Raw genomic sequence first — 19,565 nt, 5'->3', positions numbered from 1 at the left:
CTAGCCTCTCTCTTCAAACTTAACGAGTGAGTTCATACCCCTACTTTTCAATTCTTTTCATGTTTTAGGGGGGGGGGGGGGGGGAATACAAGTACATTACAAATCAAAGTATCATTTTTATAATATCGTTCTTATAAAGTTTTGATACAAAAACAACCTTATGTTTAAAGGGCTATTATATCACCAAGTTGTTATTACCAAATGGGAAATACTTTTGAGAAACTATAATGAGTGTAGTATTCAAGTGATTCATACATTTTACATATACATCTCGACAAATGAAATGCTTTCAAAAGAAGTAAAGTCTTTATTATCGTAAATCTGTTTATACCAAGTAATGTGAGACAGCTTCACGTACGTTCGAGTATGCATTATTAAGTCCTGTATTATATACCATAATCCCTTGTAGGGGGAGCGTGATACTTGTGTATAGATCTATACAGGATTGACAATCCCACACCTAAGCTGTTAGCTACAGCTAGGCCGGCAGGCCTGGGGTGACAAATGTCATAACAATTCCAACGCCTGAAGAACGTTGTTACAGGCCATCAGTGTCAATAGCATGGTTATAAAACTCACATAAAAGTATAAAAACAAGTTTGATTTACGAGATTCATATATGCATTTCAGTTTTCCATTTTATCGTTAACGCAAATTTTATCACTGTTATTCAAGTATGGAAAACACAAACACACTCCAACACAGGGAACTTTTCAAATCATTTATAGAAAATATTGGATTTTCTGAAAACCTCTTTCATCGATTTACTATCAAAAGAAAGCACATACTTTTCAATGCAAAACACTTATGAACTCACCAACTTAATTGTTGACACTTTTTCGAAACCACTTGTATTTCTCAGGGAATCAGTAATACAGGTAACCACCAGCTTTTGGAGAAGGAACACTAAAGATGTTTTATTATTGAACATTTATCATCTCATTGTAATATTCTTTTGCTATTATGTATAACGCAACAACATACGTTTTCATTATATATGTGATGGTTGTGTTACTTTCTTTACAATATTCAATAGTTGTGATACTACGTGAAGTCATCCACCCCCGAATGTTTCCGCCATTCTGGTTTAGGGGTGTGACAAAAACCTTCAACATGACTTGTACGACTCCCCGGGCCCTCAACCTATCTGGAACGTTCTTCGGGCCTTCGGCCTGACTGGTACACCCTTCTGGCCTGCAGTCTATCTGGGATGCCCTGGGTCTGTTGGCCTTCAGCACAAAGCAGGACCGCCTCAACCCACATACCATCACATATCATCATATACCATATGAAACCATAGCAAGCATATACAGACAGTCATACATATCTAACAGATCATTAAGCATAGTATCGTCTTACTTACCAGGATACATATCTAACATATCACTACCACATATAATCATGCGATAAATAAGGATAACAATCTAAAGGGTCAGCCATGGTGCCTTTCACCCAAAAGTACAATGATGAAAACTCACCTCGCAAACTGAATAGAACTGATGAGGTCTGACTCCGAATCTTAGTTCTCTAACCGACACCTATTTCCACCAAGTGACTAATTCCAGCAAAACTCCAAAATACCCACGATAACCTCAAGGTCGAACTTGGTCAAATTCAACTGGTCAAACCACTAAGTTAACTGATTCAACCCAACCGAGTCAACTCAACAAGGCTGACTAGTGTGAGTACACGGGGCGTACTCCGGAGGTATGCATGGCGTACGTGAAGCCTCGCAGTTTAGTACTCATCGGGGTGGTTAACCGAGTATGTGGGGCGTACCATCGCAGCCTCCAAACTCCAATATGTGCTTAATGGATTAAGCATATAAGTCTATATTTCTGATTGAAGGTCCAAATTCACACTAGAGTCATAAAGATTCCAACTTTATAACTTTATAATTCGAAAAAGTGCTTAAAACAAGGTCTTAATCCATTAAGATCTTCTACAAGATGCATGAAGCAAAACTACCAAATAGGACCTCGTTTTTATGGCTTAGGACCCCTCCTAAGGTCTGAAAGGACAACCCAAATCGACCAGAACAAACCATGCACAAGATGAGACATTTGGGACCAAAAAGTAACATAAAAACACCCAAGACCCAGATCTAGCAAATAAGTCATCAAGGTGTGAACTTTATACCTTCTATTGATGGAGAAGAATGCAAAACCCCTAGATCCAAGCTTGCTTTAAGCTTCCAAGCTTCACCACCACCTTCTTCTTCCTTTGGAACACACTAAACCTTCCAAGAGCTCAAAAGTGGCTAAGGTTTTCAAGAGAACACAAATATGCTGATGGAGGTTGGAAATGAGAATGGAAATGAGGCTTAATGTTTCTTAAATACCACCTAAACCCCACATTTTAGTGTTTCCTTCTTTAGCTAGTACGCCCCATGTACATAAGTGTACTCCCAGCGTAATAGGGTGTGCCCTAGTACATGTAGTGTACACAAATATATGTTTGACATACTTATCCTGCCAAAATTACAAAAATGCCACTAGGGCTTCAAGGCACTTTCTCTTCGGACTTAGGGACCAAATTGGCATAAATAGAATTATAGGGATTAATTTATAATTACCTTAACATCGGGATTTTGCAGTATTAGTCATACATTCATAAAACTTCAACATTCTTTGGTGATGGCTACATTTCATATAGTAATGTACAACACTCAACATACCACTCTTGCCCTTTTTCTTCTAATAAAAGTGATTAATGAGTTAACTTATGAAACGAGATGTTGATGAGATCTCCCAGTATTATGTCAATGAATGGTAGTTTAAGCCCATACTATTAGTAGACATCACAATCTTCCTAGACTGCATGTTGCAACTCTAATACTCTGGTCTTCTCCTCCAGTTTTATTTTTCTGTTGATGTCAAACAGGGGGGACCTAGCTAAATCTAAAGAAACTCCTCAATGTTATCAATCAAAGGGGTGGGGGCCGTCCTAGAAAATCAAGCGGACATCAAAATTCTCAGCTTGTCACCTGTCCGTTGTATGTTGCGACTTATACATACTGCCTCCACTTATTGACAATCATAAATTAAAAGTCATCTTCTTAGGGGAGGGGGGGGGGGGAATCATGAAAAGCTGAAGAACTTAAAAGCTGAAGAGCATAAAAATTTCAATTTTACTCACATGGGGAGCTTGAGCTAAAAGCATTCATTGAACATTAGTTTCTACATCATCAGGTAGGGGAGATTGTAAGGTCACACATTATAATTTGTTGAGTAAAACCCTCCTACACGCTATCTGTTAGCATCAACGTCTACCATACCAGCATCACCAGCATATGAAGCCTATCAGCATCAATGCTTAATATAGTTATTCTATGTAGTCTTTTGTACATTAGGTAATGATATAGATAATTATAGAATATATAGCAGATCCCATATCTTTGTTAAGAATATCAGTTCTTAGTATAGATAAGATACAATGCATTCAATCAAGGGATAAACTTGTATAGATTACTATATATTGAACATTAGGGTGAAACCAGAATGTTAACACGGCTTGATGTCGTAATCGTCTTGGCGACGAACCATCTTCTTCGTGAAGATGAAACCATTTCTTGGTGACAGAAAAATTTGGAGAACTTCCTATGTTATTTACATTTTGTTCTTTATTTTCTTCGATTAAATTTACTTTCGTTCCTTATACTTGAAGTGTACCCGATCGATACAAACCTTCCAAAAGGCGTATGGTCTCGTTGCGATGGGTTATAGGTATAAGAAGACACCTGTTATAGGAATTGGCAAAACTACTCCTCCAAAATTTATCATATTGACACCTTTTACCGCTAAACCAAAATTTTCCAATAGATCAACATTTTGCAAAATAGCACTTGGACCATAAACTTAACATTTTATTTTGTTTCAAACAATTAGATTTATTTTATCGATTTGTTTATTATAATTGTTGTTGTTGTTGTTGTTAATTTAACCCATATATATATATATATATATATATATATATATATATATATATATATATATATATATATATATATATATAGAGAGAGAGAGAGAGAGAGAGACTTTTATTTAATTAATTCACTTGTATATATATATATATATATATATATATATATAGAGAGAGAGAGAGAGAGACTTTTATTTATTTAATTCACTTGCCAAACCAACAAAATTTGTCTTTAATTATATAACTATTTGATATTATTTATTAACCCTATTACAAAATAATTAAACAGGAGCGAGTGTTACAAGATGGTTGAAAATGAACTAGAAGATGAAATTGTTAATGTCGATTTGCCAAATACTTTCAATGAAGTACACTTGAAGAAACAAAAGCTTGTGTTAGGTACGAAGTTTGAGAATCGTAAACAACTCAAACACATTATTTGAAATTATGAGACCTATTGAATTCGTTGGCTAGGAGCTCCTATGCTATGATGATAAATCTCTCATTCGTGGAGGGACAAATCTATAGTGCTCTCTTGGTTATCTGAGATGTAGCCGAAAATTTGGCTAATTCCTAAATCCTACCAGACGCTTGGGAGGAAAGGTCAACCTTTCCTTGAGAAGTACCTATAGCACGTGGGCATTCTGGTAGAAGACTCTCTTCTTCTTTGACCCCTTATGATGAAACCGAAACACATCACCTCCACCTACTTAAGTCCAAATTATTTGGAACTTTAACATAGAAACTGAATGTCAAACTACTCTTCACACTTTCACTTTATGGGTCGATTCTCCCCCACTTTGCTACTCATAACTGACCAAAGTTCAGGCTCGCTTTTTCCTGTGTGATTTGTAGCTTCTTTTGACTTTGAAGAAACTCATGACTATTATATATAATTACTTTGACATTCTCAATGCAGTATTATCGGTTGTGTCTACCACAAGTATTCTTCTTACAATCAAGATCACTAAAAGTAGAAGATAACTTTAGAATCATACAGATAATTACTAGTACACTAGAACAGAAACCGAACCAAATTACAAATTTCAAAATATATCAAAAGCTTCTATGAGCGTTGGTTTACTCTTCTTTAATAGGAAGAAAAACAATTGTCTTTTCATCCATAGGGTCCCTTCCTAATGAATGCATAACTTCAAGTGTCGGGGCCAAAAAGTTTCCCTTAGCTTCCTGTAAATCTGCAAGTGTTGGGGTCTAAATCATTCCTATTGCTAGGTGTGTGTAATTGAACATAATATGAACATGATGAAGACAATGATGGCATAAATCCACCTCTAATGTGCATTTTTGACGTTTATGTCCCTTTTTTCCGCACTTACCGTATTTACTCTTGTGATGCACCGGCCTTTGGATGCCTCTAGTGCTTGGCATAACAGCATCGAGCTTCTCGATTGTTGTTGAAATAGTTGGGTTTGGCGTCTATTTTCACTTTCCCATTTGTGTTCCTAAACCATGTTCTCTTTCCTTATTTGTCCTAATAAATTCATCAGCTGTTCAAATAGCTATAATCTAATCCTTGAATTTGACAATCAACCTATCAGTGATTCGTTGAATGTTACCGGACAATTCTTTTAGTAAAGTGTATGAGATTTCAGCGGCCATCCAATCATATAGTGATGCATCATCAAGGACAATACCAAAGTTATATGCTTCATGACGTGTAGTCAACATTCAATTATTTTAAACATAACTCATTACCCCATAACCTTTTTGCTACAAAAGGCCCCTAAATAACTAAACATTTCCTCCACGAGACAAACACCAACATAGAAGACATCTTCCAGTTATATTATCCTTCTCATACTAGCAATCTGATTCTTCCTCCTTGATTATGGGAGGTTGACACACAATCATGTCATAGCGGGTAGAAACTCTAGTTGCTAGTTATTCATCCCCAATGATGACTTTCGTCCTTATGTCGATCACCTTAATCATTTTCTTCTTAAATGACTAAACTTGGCACTATGCCGAACAAGGTTCTCAGAACCAACTCTCTTATGCAAATCTACTTTATTCGAACTCGATCTTTTATGCAACATGGGCCCGAACTTTAAGGAACTCTCCTAGACATCACCATACAACAGGTAATGACGCAAAATGATTTTATAGTGCTATCCACACTATCTACCCAATTACTACTGCCTTAGTAACTTTGTAACTTTCCCTGATCCAAGTATGGGTCCTGTGCTTCGGATGGTATAGACTACCTTTCATACCTACTTATACTCGTCCCAATAATTGTCCCAAAGTTTCCAAGTCACTATTTAACACTACACACAATGATTGCTAAACAAATACATATGTGCCCCAAAGTACATACAACAGATCTTCCTAGACTCCACTAGGATTTTGCATCTTTATTGATGCCCTACCACATGAATATATTCCATAACAAGCACATATTATACTTCCTAGAATCTCCTTCTAGAATTCCCTCCACTTTACCTTGCTATCAGCCGAGGAAGAACTTCTACCAATATTAACTAATTATCAAACAAATACAATTACATGCTGCTAAAATTGAACTGTCCTTCGACTGAAAGATCTAACACTACAATGGTTGGAGTGATACGAGACTAAGAAATAATGACAAATCAAGCAATATAAAACAATGAATCTAACAATTATAGATATTTCTGAATCACTAGGACATAAGGAATCTTAAGTATCAGGTAATTCTAACATTAAATTCCTGAAAGGATCCCTAGCCTACAAACTAGCATGTATTTCTAACAGTTCATACAACAACAAATATAACAATTATGGATATTTGGAAATCACTTTCTCTTTTAAGTTTCAACTGACAATACACACCATATTCTTTTTCTTTTGAATAAATTTCTTTTTCTTTAAAATATTTGTTAAGATATTAATATCCTCAGTTTTAGTCTGGAATCAAATGAGTGTTCATCCAATTCTCTCAAACCAAGGCTCTGATATCAACTTGTAACATCCCGATTTTTCATGATAAATTTTCATTTTCATTATTTCGTTTAAATCAGAGTATAATTAAATTATGCAGAATACATGTAGTCGATGCGCATATGTATAATCAAGCCTTTACCTTTTCACGAACTAAAGAAATACCTGAAAACATTTGTAATCAACTAGGTAAGAACGAATCTTAGTGAGTTTCCCAAAATACCATATATCACAATACACATACATACATATATTGAGTATCTAGGCTCACAACGCCTAAGTCACTATTGCCACATCTTGCTTTTGTAAATATCGAGGTTGGTGTATCAATTCACCCCTTGTGAGTATCTAGGTTCACAATGCTTAAGTTGTCGTTTCCATCAACTTACCCCTTAGGCAATCAACACAAATCTTAAATGCATGCATCTTGGCCTTCCGTACAAAGCGAGAACGCTTCAACCCTTAACATATCATATCAAAATATAAGCACATAGTAATTACAAGAAATACCGTAAAAAGTGTCATAACATATCACAACCTAATTGCATGCATATTACAATATAAGGTATAGTGAGAAAACTCACATGGATGATTTCTTAGATGATTGACAGCTATTTGGGTAATCCAACTGGCGAGCAACACGCCTAATAAGTATCAACGTCTAATAATATAATATATTAATCTCTTCGACAATCCTATAATGAAGGCTAGATCTTTCAATAATACCAATGAATACCTTAAGTACTATCAAATAAGGAATAACCATGTAAGATCCTATTGGAGGTAGGTTCTGTTTGGTATACAGAGTATACTATTTGGAGATCCCACTTTAAACACCTCACTAAATCTAACCTAGACATCATTCCCATAAGTACATCAGTTAGTATTATAACTGAAATCACTGATTAATCTTAGATGTAGATTCATGATAACAACTATGAACATATATATATATATATATATATATATATATATATATATATATATATATATATATATATATATATATATATATATATATATAAACGGTACACTTAAAACGTAGTATATTCAGCTTAACATACAAAAATTTCTAGCGAAAACTTAGAAAGTCTCGGGAAGAACCCTGATACGGAGCACTTCTTTCTGCCTAGCACACTACCGCCTCAGAGGCTTATTATGAATACTTTAGGACTCCAAAAATTCAAAAATATAGAGGGAGAAAGGCTCTCTAGAGAGAAAATTTTGATTTTGAAAGGTATGAGGAAGAACAGAGCATTTGAGATCTATGAATAGGTTGTTGGGGGGGGGGGGGGGGGGGCGCGTTGCGACGACGTTGAAGGCGCATTGTACCCTTGAGAGTTGGCTCTAGGTAGCTTGCAACACACACTCGTTTCTTCTTTGGGCTACTTGCCGCTAATCAGTAATGCCATGTGTCGAGCTTTCATGGCGCCATGTGTTGTTCTTTGGTTAGTGCCATATTGTCAGAAAGAACTGGTCTCTAGTGCTTCCATGTGGCGTGCTTTCATGCTACCATGTCATCATATCGTAGGTACTTTTTTTCAATATTTGTAAAGCCATAAATTATGCATACGAGCTTCGTTTTTTATGTTTTTTATATCCTCGGAATCGTCTCAACGAGCACTATACATTTCCTTTAGATCTCAACAACTAATTATTTCTCTATTTCTAATTAGTATTTAGACTGGTTGAGACTATTAGAATTCTTGTGAAATTCATAAGTTCTTCATACGAACTCCATTCTTGACATCCTTTATATCGATGAGTTCGTTTTTACGAGATATTCAACTCTTATTTATAGTGCTTTAACTAAATAGCAACCGATCTAAAATTCACTTTTTATGACACACCTAGCTATGTTGGGTTGAACTCGAATTTTAGACAAGCATAAGTTCCTCATATGAACTCAGATTTGGGCGTTCTTTATGTCTATGGAAATCGTATTGACATCTACTACATGTTTATGATGATTATTGTGTCTAAAAATTAGTATATTTCTACTTCGAATTTTATAAACAAATGTTTATATTGAATTCTACCATAAAGTGAAAATATGGTATTACACATCTATTGTTCCTTTGATTTACTGATATGTTCCTTTGATATGTTGTTGTTTTGTTGTTTTGCTTTTTTATATTATAATCATTTTTTAAATTTGTTTACATGTAGGATGAAGCGAGGAATACCCATACTCTTACATTGTCTAGATCTATACGATTCAATGAAATGCTTCAAAGAACATGGGAAACCTCCACAAAAGTTATAAGTTAATTCTTATGGAACATATTTGTTAAAAAGTTTAATTTTTTGACTGATCGACTTAATCTTGCAAGGTAGTTGACACCTCATTCAACTAGCTCTACTTATAATCAACATTTTTCAGGAAATCAATAGTTTTTTTTTAGAATAAAGGTGTAACCACTGTTTTTAGACCAAAATTGCAAAAAGTTTAGCTCTACCCATAGACCAAAAATAATTATATTGTAACTAATTTGACTCGAAAAAACATAATTTACTATTTTGACTACACAACTCATTTTATGTCCCCAAGTGTAGGAAATAACAATGTACTTTGTTATTTCTTACACTTAAGCATCCTTTGAAATAAGTAGAACTAAGTTGTTATTTCATGCATTTAGGCTTTTTTTGGTTAAAATGAAAGAAATAACAACATACTTTAAATGATATGATTTGAAAAAAAAAAAGATAATTCAGTTTTTTTACTACACAAGTCATTTTATGTCCCCAATTTCAGGAATAGCAATGTACTTTGCTATTTCTTGCATTTAAGCCTCCTTTACCATAAATAAGTTGCAGTAACTCATTATTTCATATATTTAGGTCTTTTTAGTTAAAATGCAAGAAATAGTGGCATACTTTAATTGATTTGACCTGGAAAAAGAAACATAATTTACTCTTTACTACACAAGTTAGTTTATGTCCCCAAATACAAGGAGCTTGTAGAAAAAGAGTCAACATTGGTTAAGATGGACGCATTAAAGCTATCATTTTGACCTTCAAAATGAGAACTTCCTCATTTTTTCCTTTTAATGTGTTGTTTTGTTTTTCTATAGTAAATATTGTGCATAATTAGCAATTTCTTACATTTGTTTACCATTTGAATGATATTTCCATTTAACATATTATATTTTGTGCAATGAATTATATTTCTTATTAATAGTATTTTTGTTTGTATTATGAGACTTCAAATGTGTTATTTAATTTTAAAATTAGTAAATTTAATATATATATATATATATATATATATATATATATATATATATATATATATATATTTGTGTGTGTGTGTATTAAAACATTTCAATTTATGATACACAAAAATATATGTGGTCCTTGTTTATGATAGCGGCTTTAATGATATGGAACGCGTGTAGTAAATGTGAGACGTCCTCCTTTATGTCAGGGGATTTAATGAAATGCACTTGCGTGTCACTTGTACCCATTTATGACACACAATGCATTTTATTAAAAGCGTTGTTTTCTAGTATTGGTGACAATATTTGTGATAATATTATTACATATGAATCCCCTTTGAGTATCGAACCACTTATGCCAAAAGATTACGGTCGAATATCCACATGAATAATACAACTCGTTGATATCTTCTAGTTGGCCATAATATATCTCTTGAATATCCCTCACCATTAGAACCCTAGAAAAACTAGGAGTAATTTGTTGAATATCTATCTATGCTAGAACCCCGGAAAAACTAGGAGGAATTTTTTGAGAACAAAGGAATGTCATTGGACTGATCCAAAAGATTCACGTCTTGGATCGCTTTTAATTGGATCACACCGATCGGGATGTGGTATGCCAGATGTGCAATGTTGTAGCAGCAACATCAGATGCAGAAGCACCCGACTTGGTGTTCCCGTTAAAGTCGTTGCCGATTTTGATCATATTTCTTGTAGTGTAATAAAAAAGGTGCAATAAAAACTTAGATATACATCTGAAAATCATAGATTATTTAGACTAAGTGCAAAGTGTATATGTTGGAAATATACCTTGTAATGCAATCTAAATCATGATTGAATGTCCCTATTATTTGTGTTTAACTTAGAGAGGTTTGTGTTAGTTAACTAAAGTCAACTGTTAATAGTTCTATTGGTCAATAAGCTAAACTTCCAAGGACTTGACCTATGGATGAAGGGAGTCGTGCAACACTTGCCGAACTCCACATCAGCTCCATCAAGGAAGAACCGGGAGAAGAAGCTTGGAATGAGAGAGGGCTGGAAGCAGATGATTAATCATCTGCTTCTCACGTTCTGTGAATAGCCGGGACATTGAGGAATATCCAGAAAGGCATTTCGGGAGGCGATTCAATTAACCTATATTCAGAAGATGAAATTTCACCTCTACCATCAATAGGTTGGTGGGATGTCGAGTGGGGAGAAGAAAAGAGAAAAGAAGAGATGAAGAAGAAAGAGACTCAACGATGAGGTGTTGAGTACCCCTTCCGAGCTCGGTATGCCGAGCTCAGGGCGTAGTTTTCCCGAGTCCATGTCATGATTGTCGGGTGGTGTCGAGTCCCACTCACCGTAGCCTAAGAGCTTGAGGGCTAAAGGATAAAGTAGAGGTTGCTCACTGTTTCTAACATTGTGTTGCATAAATATATAACAATTCATGAGTTTTATTAGCATCTCACTAAACAAGAGTTTTCCGGTCCATCTCCCCTTGGGTCAGTGTTTTTTGTTTTTATATATGGCCGCTCAAAAAAAATAGTATCAAGTACCAAGATTATGGAAAAAAAATATTAATGTGAAAATTAAAGAGAAAATGTCACATTAAAAAGCACATTAATACTTAGATCACATTAAATAGTGCATTTAGGTGAAGGTACAATTAATCATTCTACACCATTCCTAAGCACAAGATCACATTAAATAGTATATTTATATGTATGAATGCCCTTATCGAATAAAGCAAACATTTTAGATAATGACATCGATACATATAAATTTATCCGACGTTATTATTTTCAATAAGGTCGTTGGCCATCATAATTCCCTGGAGGATCATAGTTGCATATAGCAAACCACCAATCATTATAGCATATAACTTTAGCACAACCAACATGAACAGAATCACGCCATACCACTTGTGTATAGTGAAGACATTCATCGCCAAAACAAGAATTTGATTCATAATCATAGTATTGTTTCTCCCCAACCCACATGTCAACAGCATCAGCTGCAGTTGCATTGAACTGATCACCATAACCTATAGCTAGGTTTTCACCAAAAGGTCCTTCTGAGTGTTGCAAACTACAATCCCCAATTCTTTGGTATGCATACCCACGGGCATAGTGTACCAAAGTTTTGTTCCATATGAGGGGTGCACCCCAACTTCGGCCCGAGCTTCGTTTTGAGGAATAAGGAAGTCCCTCCTTAAGGCTAACGAGAGATGTGCTAAGGATGGGATGATGAAAAGAACCATGGATAGCGATTTGATTGTAATTAGCTTCATAGTAATGGTGTCTTGGAGGCCTGGAGCATAATGTGAAGGACAGTTATAAGATTTTGGTACTTATAGGAAGGTATGGAAAAAAATTAATCTCATTTATTTATAGTATATTACGGTAATAGATGATACTTATATGTATATATAGATAAGATTGCCAAGATAAGTTTCATTATATGTTATGACAAACCTTCATAATTTGAATTAATCTTGAAACGGTTTCATTTTTCGAATATTACGCATTAATTTTTACATTTATTTCTTTTTTTTCATAAACAAGGTAAGTAGATTTGACTTTAAATTTATTTCTTAAAAAATTATATTAAAATGATCAATTTGTCCCATTAACGTAAGAAAATAATGAACTGTATCCCTTAATTGGTGTTCCACAGTTTTTTTAAGAAAAAAAATTAGAAGTAGAATGAAATCTTTTCCTACTAACTTTTCTCTCGATTTTGAAGTATCTGGAGAGAAATGAATAAAATGTTTATTATATTTTCATTTCTATATCACTCGGAAATACGAAATGCTATTATATTTTTCTTTCATTTTTTTATTTATCTGCTTTTCCTTTTTTTTTTCTTTGCTAAAATTTGGAAACAACATGTTAAGCTTGAAACCCATATATATGTGAAATGAAAAGGTTCTCTCCCAAACTTGAATTGATAAGTTCTGCCCGTTCACTAAAATCCGTTCACTAAAATTGTGAAAAGTATAATAAAGTTCTTACATATTGATCTTATAATCGATTTAGTCATTATAACTTTTTTTATTCAATTAAGTACCAAAAACCAGTAATCGTATTCAATTTAACCTTTTTACCCGGTCAACAGGTCATCCAACTTTCAAAAATTAGATTTTTAGCCCAGATTTCAAAATTTATTACAAATTTGGTACAAAATTGACACTTTTGGCCCAGATTTCATAATTTATATTACAAATTTGGTCAAAAATTTACCCTTTCGGCCCAAATTTTAAAATTTTGTAATAAATTCATCCTAACTTTAGTTTTGTTTTACAACTTTTTTTCTCAAAATTTTGTTTTAAATATGTTTTTCCTTTATAAAATCATATTTATAAAAAAAATACAAAAAACATATTTTCACATAAAAAATCTTATATTTTTTATATAAAAACTTTTTAAAAAAACATTTTTGTATACGCCGTCCAGGTGTGGAGGTCAGAATCCCATCCTATCCACCCGAGCCGTCGTCACCGCCTTCTTTTGTCCGATCCTTCGCCTTTTGAATGATCGTCACGCTTCTCCTAAGATCGAGATCAGCTTCCCAAGTCAGAACTAGAAAGAATAGTAAATAGCGCCGCTGATAGACTTCATATGAGAAAATGGGATGATTCCTCAGGCAGTATAGCTTTCTCGGAGTGCACCTTTGGTAGCAGTGGCATCTCTGTTTCTCTCTGTAAATGTATCCCATTGAGGCTTCTCCCCCTAGGCAGGATCTTCCAACCTTTCATCAATTTCTTGATTCATTAACTTGGGAGCGAAGCCCTTCATCTTTCTCTTTTTGCTACTAGTAATTAGGCTTCCCTTCACCACTATGTATCTATATTTTTTTTTTATAAAATCGTGTTTCTATACATTTCTTTTATAAAAACGTGTTTGAATAATTTTTTATATATAAACGTGTTTGAATTCAAATGCATTTATTATAAAACAGTTGTTTATAAAAAAAAATATACAAAAATATGTTTTACAAAAGAAATGTATACAAACACTTATTTGGGGTGCATATAAATATGTTATTACAAAAGAAATGTACATGTTTACTGTGAAATATGTGTTTGTATATATTTTTTATAAATATGTGTTGGCATACAGATGTACTTATAATAAAATAGGTGTTTGTATATATATATATATATATATATATATATATATATATATATATATATATATATATATATATATGTATGTATATATATATATATATATATATATATATATATATATATATATATATATATATATATTGTAAAATACATGTATGTATACATTTTTTTATAAAAGCGGATTTGTATATATTTATGTACTTAATAAATATCTATTTTTATAAATAGGTATTTTGTATACATATTTAAAAAAAAAAGCTTTTATATAGAAAATATAAGATTTTTTATGTGAAAATATGTTTTTTTGTATAAATATGATTTTATAAACAAAAAAACATATTGGAAACAAAATTTTGTGAACAAAAGTTGTATAAAAAACTAAATTTAAGAAGAATTCATAACAAAATTCTAAAATTTCGGCCAAAAGGGTAAATTTTAACTATATTTGTAGCAAAATTTAAGATCAGGGTCAAAAGTGTAAATTTTGGACCAAATTTGGAATAAAATTAGAAATCTGGGCCATAAATGTAATTTTTGAAAGTTGGATGACTTTTTAACCCGGGAAAATGGTTAAGTTAAATACGATTACAAGTTTTTGGGACTTAGTTGAATAAAAAAAGATATAATGACTAAATCAATTATGAGACCAATATGTAAGGACTTTATTACAGTTTTCTCTTAAAATTGCACATTCTACGATTTTCACTATACCATTTTATGTGATTTTTTTTTTAATTTCAGTTGGAATCGCTTCAATTCTTCACACTATTCTAATTCAACCTTTTTATCACTCAAATCCAAGTTCTAATTATATAAATTGTAACTAAACTGATGATTAAAACCTCATAAACTTAAACAAAACTTCGATTTATGGAGCATAGTTAAAATACCATCAAGATTAGCCTCTTTGAGATCCATTTTACCGTAGATAATGTAATTGTCTAAATATTTTGAAACACATACATGCCTTATGCATCTTTTGATGGTGATTTGTATGTCCAATGTGTATTTAAGTGTAATGGATTAATTTGTTGACCAAATATAATCTTAACAAATATTAAACAAGTAAGCAGATGTGAAGTGCACACTTGTTTAAGTTTGTTCATGATTCAAAGTAGAATGTCATTTAGGGGCGAAGCCCCTGAACGAACGGAAGTTCGGGGGTAGTGCTCCTAGAAGCGGGGTCCAAGGGGTGGCAGCCCCTGGAAAGGTGTGAGGGGCAGAGCCCCTGGCTGTTTAAGGCTGAGGTAATTCTCGGAATAATAATTAAACAATGTAACAATGAGATTTCAATTTCTTGATCTCATTATATTGAGAAGATATTGAAGAAGTTTATCTTTCAAAATTGTTCTGCTATTAGCACTCTTATAGATCTTAATCTTAAGCTTCTACCTAATAAAGGATTTTCAGCGTCTCAACTTGAATACTCAAGGGTTATTTGTTGTCTAATGTATGTCATGATTAGTATTAGGTCTGATATAGCATATGTTGTAGGAAGGATTAATATGTATACTAGTAATCCTGGTCCACATCATTGGAAAACTGTAAGTAGAGTATTCTAGTATTTGAAAGATACTATGGATTATAGTTTAACTTATAATGGATATCCTTCTTTGTTAGAAGGTTATTCAGATGCCAACTGGATTAACAACATAGAGGATCACTCCTCTAGTAGTGGTTGGGTGTTTCTTATTAGAAGAGGTGTCGTTTCTTAGGCATCCAAGAAACATAATTGCATTACTAACTTAACCATGGAGTTTGAGTTTATAGTATTGTTTGCTATTGGTAAAGATAATGAGTGGCTAAGGAATTTGATTTAGAAAATTCCATTATGGTCCAAACCAACATCTACCATTTCAATCAGATGTGATAGTGATGCAACCTTGGCTAAGGCTTATAGTCAATTCTACAACGAGAAGTCCAGACATTTAAGTGTTATACATAGCATGATTCGTTAGCTCGTCATGATTGGTATGATATTGGTGGAGTTAATACAGAACTCATTTGAATTTGGTTGACCATCTAACCAAAGGGTTAGCAAGATATCTTGTGCACAAGGTGGCTGTACGGATAAGTTTAAAGTCTAACTAAAAAAATTTATATTAAGATACCCATTATCATCTAATGTAATACTAGATGTTGAATTCAATGTGGAAAACTTGATAATTGAAGATTGGAACACATTATTATCATGATACCAAGGTATGTGTTTAGTTTGCAAATTAAGGAGGTTAGAATTTTATATCTTAATATTTCTTTAAAAAATATGTTTGTAGGTGCAAGAACAAAAGAACTACCTACATAAGCATGGAGTTTAGATTATTGAAGAAGATAGGACTTGGCTTTGATATGCTTAATGAAGGATGGGACACAAGCTAGTAAAATATAATGTCAAGTTAGAACTTATAAGAATGTAAATTTTTGTGTTCAGTATCTTCATGTATTTACTATGAATAGAAAGGGTTCAATCCTTAGTTACACCCTGATTTTCAAATATTTGGAACGAATAATATGCTAATGTGAAATTCATTCGTCAAGACATTTCATTTATGCATCAATTTGTTCTTGTTCTGTTTTGATTTTAAGTTAATAAATATTACATTTAAATGGGTGAGTTTTATTGGTGATTTGTATCACCATGTGTATTTAAGTGTAGTGGATTAATTTGTTAACCAAATATATGTTTGGTTTTGAGCACTATAACACTTCTATGGTGCACATGCAACCCTAAAAGCTTTGGATTTATGTTATCTCTATTGTACATGCATATTTTCAATTTTTCCAAAGTATTGGCCTAACTAGCATACAAATTTCCAATTGAATAAAACATCTAGATAGATGACATACCTTTTGAAGGACTTGTAGTTCTTGAGCCTTCAAAGCTTGAGCACCTCAAGTGTGATGCCTCTAGTGGTTCACAAACACCAATATGCAAGAGGGTGATTTAAGAGAATAATATATTTATCTCTAAGAGAAGTGGGAACTAATTTTTGTCTATGGAGTGTTCTATTTATAGTATTGGGATGTAATTTCCTATGAGTAGTATGTCATCTACATACAATACCAGAAAGCTAACTATACTCCCACTAGCTTTGACATATACACAGGACTCATCCTCGCTTCTCGAAAATCCAAACTCTTTGACTTTCTCATCAAAACAAAGATTCCATCTACGAGATGCTTATTTCAATCCATAAATGGGTTTCTCAAGCTTGAACACTCTATTAGGGTATTTTGCATTGAAAAAAACCCTCTGGCTGACTCATGTAAACATTGTCAGCCAACTTTCCATTAAGGAAAGCGGTTTTGACATCCATTTGCCATATTTCATAATCATGAAATGCAACAATGGCCAACATATCCCTTATAGATTTAATCTTCACTACTAGTGAGAAGGTCTCATCATAGTCAACTCCTGGAGTTTGAGTAAAGCCCATCGCAACTAGTTGTGCCTTATATGTGTGTACATTCCCATCCATGTCGGTCTTCTTCTTGAAGATCCAGTTGCATCTGACCGTCTTTTGACCCGGTACATTGTCAACCAAGTTCCAAACTTGTTTTTCATACATGGACTGAATCTCGTTGTCCATAGCTTCTTTCCATTTTGTAGACTCGAGGCCTGCCATGGCTTCCTTGTAGTTGTTAGGTTAATCCAAATTTTACCAGTGTGATATCACGAATAAATGTATCACCTTCAATAGTAATATGGAAACCATAAAGCTCATGTGTATTTCTAACTCTAATCGAACGCCTCAGTGGTAAGGAATCATCAATTGGATCAACTGGAGTTTCCTCCTCAGGTTGATTGCTAGTGTTTAAGGTTCCTTCACCGCTTGACTCTTGAAGCTCTTCAAGGTCAATTTGCCTCCCACTGTTTCCTTGACCTATAAGTTCTCTCTCAGAAATACTCCTCTCCTCGCAACAAATACAACATTGTCACTCGGTCTATAGAAGAGATACCCAAAGGATTTCTGTGGGTAGCCGTTGAAAATACATTGCTCACTCCGAGGTTCGAGCTTGTTGTGAGTTTCTTTTCTCACAAAAGCCTTGCAACCCAAAACATTGATGTGATCTAATGTGGGAATTTTCCCAGTCCACATCTCGTGAGGTGTTTTGGAAACCATTTTGGTAGGGACTAGATTAAGGATATGGGTGGCAGTCTGTAAGACATACCCCCAGAATGAGATAGGTAACAAAGCTCGAATCATCATGGAACGAACCATGTCTAGCAAGGTTCTATTGTGCCTCTCAGCCACATCATTGAGCTATTGTGTTCTAGGTGGCGTAAATTGTGAAACAATTCCACATTCCTTAAGATATTCAAGGAACTCGATACTAAGATACTCTCCTCCATGATTGGATTGCAACATCTTTATCTTCCTGCCCAATTGATTCTCTACTTCTTGCTTAAACTCTTTAAACTTTTCAAAGGTTTCTGACTTATGCTTGATTAGGTAAATATACCCATATCTACTATACTCATCAGTAAAAGTCACATAGAAGTGGTTACCATACCTTGTGGTGGTTATGAATGGTCTACACACATTAGTGTGTATGAGATCCAATAGACCTTCACCCCTTTCACAAGTACCAATGAAGGACGACTTGGTTATCTTTCCAAGCAAACAAGATTCGCAAGTGTCATCTGCCTTTAAGTTTAATGACTCCAAAACTCCATCCTTTTGGAGTTGGGTTATGCACTTCTTGTTGACATGTCCAAGACGACAATGCCACAAGCATGCTTTATCCAATTCATTGGAAGAATCAATATTTAACACATTATTTCCTAAATTATCTATAATCATCACAGTTTCATATATACTATTGCAAGGAAATGCTTCAAAATAAAATACACCATTACAATAAGCATAAATACCGCCATTTTCATTATTAAAGGAAAAGGTAAAACCTTGTTTATACAAACTGTGAAAGAAAATAACATTTCTCGCCATATCGACCGAGTAACAACAATTATTCAAATCTAAATTTAAACCATTACTAAGCAATAAAGAAAAAACTGCAATCTTGGTCACAGACGACACTTTCTTATTTCCCTTGATTAAGTTTATGTTCCCATGCTCCACATCCTTACTTCTTTTTAGTCCCTGCAAATCAAAACAAATGTGAATACCACAACCTATATCAAGGATCCAAAGTTAAGCATGTGATGAGTTATTAGATTGAATAGTGTAAATACCTGCAAAGGAGGGCTTGATCTTGCATCCTTTATGTCCTGCAAGTACTTGGGGAAGCTTTTTTTCCAGTACCCTTTTTCATGACAATGGAAGTACTCTGCTTCCTTTGGATTTGAAGAGGGAATAGTAGAACCAGCTTTGGTCTCACTAGAAGAGGATCCATCAAGATACTTTCCCTTT

General features: G+C 33.8%; 1 pseudogene; it reads right to left on the bottom strand.

Annotated features, from left to right (window-relative positions):
• Positions 1-11,860: 11,860 nt before the first annotated feature.
• On the bottom strand, positions 11,861-12,348 carry LOC111887042 (basic form of pathogenesis-related protein 1-like; annotated as a pseudogene).
• Between the last annotated feature and the right edge of the window lie 7,217 nt (positions 12,349-19,565).

The sequence above is a fragment of the Lactuca sativa genome, chromosome 5 (genome assembly GCF_002870075.4).
Source record: "Lactuca sativa cultivar Salinas chromosome 5, Lsat_Salinas_v11, whole genome shotgun sequence".
NCBI classification, from domain to species: Eukaryota; Viridiplantae; Streptophyta; class Magnoliopsida; order Asterales; family Asteraceae; genus Lactuca; species Lactuca sativa.
This window is presented reverse-complemented; position numbering and strand designations above follow the sequence as displayed.